The sequence below is a fragment of the Vicia villosa genome, linkage group LG1 (assembly GCF_029867415.1).
Source record: "Vicia villosa cultivar HV-30 ecotype Madison, WI linkage group LG1, Vvil1.0, whole genome shotgun sequence".
Classification (NCBI taxonomy): Eukaryota; Viridiplantae; Streptophyta; class Magnoliopsida; order Fabales; family Fabaceae; genus Vicia; species Vicia villosa.
In genome coordinates, this window is record NC_081180.1 from 36,700,175 (window position 1) to 36,702,048 (window position 1,874).

Here is a 1,874-nt window from a genome sequence, read left to right on the forward strand (position 1 = left end):
TATCCGAATTTGACGCATATAGCCCTTTTACAGGGCTCATATCCTGCCGTCAGTCGATGGAGTCCGACCTTCAAAGATCGAAAGACGACAGCGAATCAGAGGTCTGGTGACGATGGCAGCCAACCAGGTCTCAGGCTTATTCCTAGATTTGTTTGTTCGTGTGTCATATCTTAGACTCGTTAATATTTTGACAGCTATGAATATGAATATCTCTTATTTATTGTTAACACGTGGTGGATAAGGTAGCAATCCTAATGAGAAGAAGTTCATAATATTATTATATTCTTAGGGCTGGACAATCTTTTGGGATTATAAAAGGGATTTAGGAAACACTTTATACATATTGGGTTTGTGTGATTCTTATATTGAGAGTTGGAGAGATTAGAAAACACTTAGGTAGAAAAGAAAGTTTAGTTTGGGAACTTCAAAAGTTAATGTATTGTAACTCATATTGTAATCTATTGTAATACTTTTGAAACATAGTGAATTAGAGAGTTTATCTCTCCCCCAAACATAGATCAGTTTGATCAAATTGGGTAAACAATTTTCTTTGTGTTCTAGCCTATTATATTGAGAGTTGTCTAAAATTACTTGGGTGGTTGCCAATGTTATTTGTTCATCATATAAAAGTCTTGGTGTGTTTGAACTTTTAATTATTTTACCAGTTCTTCGTAACAAGTGGTGTCCACCGTGAGGCAAAGGGGTTAAGTTTTTAAACGAGCACCAAGATTTCTAATGGAACATCGAGAAGTTTCCTAGAGACAATGACTTTCGATTTTGGAATGTAAAGATGCAAGCAATACTAATTTAACAAAGTTTTGTATAATCATTGAAGGGAGAGACATTGATGCCTCAGTGCCTAACAAAAGCTGGGAAGGTTGATATGGTGAATAAGACCAAAAATGTCATTATCTTATGCCTCGAAGATAAAGTATCAAGTGAAATTGCAAGGAAGAAGACCATGATTGGTACGTGGGTCAAGCTTGAATCATTATATATGACCAACTCATTGACTGAGAGATGGTGTCTAAAACAACAACGAGAATAAATCTATTATAAAGAAGCTGACACAATTTCACAAGATCATCGATAATTTGCAAAATATTAAGGTGAAGATTGTTGATGAGGTCTAAATTCTAATCTTGTTAAACTCATTACCCTTACCATTTGAGCACTTCAAGGTTACCTTTATGAATAATAAGAAATGTACTAGTACTTTGGATGAAGTTAGACGAACGTAAGAATCATATGAGTTATCAAAGTTGAAATATTTGAAGGTTAATGATTTTGGTGAATGCTTAAGTGTCTCGAAAAGAATGAGTGAGAGTAAAGGAAACCAGAAATTTAATATATATATATATATATATATATATATATATATATATATATATATATAAATATTTGAAGGTTAATGATTTTGGTGAATGCTTAAGTGTCTCGAAAGGAATGAGTGAGAGTAAAGGAAACCAAAAATTTAGAGAATTTCTTCACCCACCTCCTAACCTTCTTGCCCACCCCTGGTGAATTTACAACATTACCCCTTGTTTCGGAAGTTCATTTCCGAAACGGTACTTTTTTTTGAAAAAAAGGTGTTTTCGGAAATGAACTTCCGAAAACGTGTTTTTCTTAATATAAAATATTGATTTCGGAGATGCATCTCCGAAATAAAGTTACATTTTCAGAAAATGTGGTGTTTCGGAAGTTCATCTCCGAACTCACCCCCCATGATGGAATTCGGAAATGAACCTCCGAATTTATGTCTGGACAGAAGAAAAATGAAAAATAACAACGATTCGCTTTATTTAATCGGGTGAAGATTACAACGATAATATTATTGAAAATTAAAGTTACATATTGTTGAACACGGGTAGGTG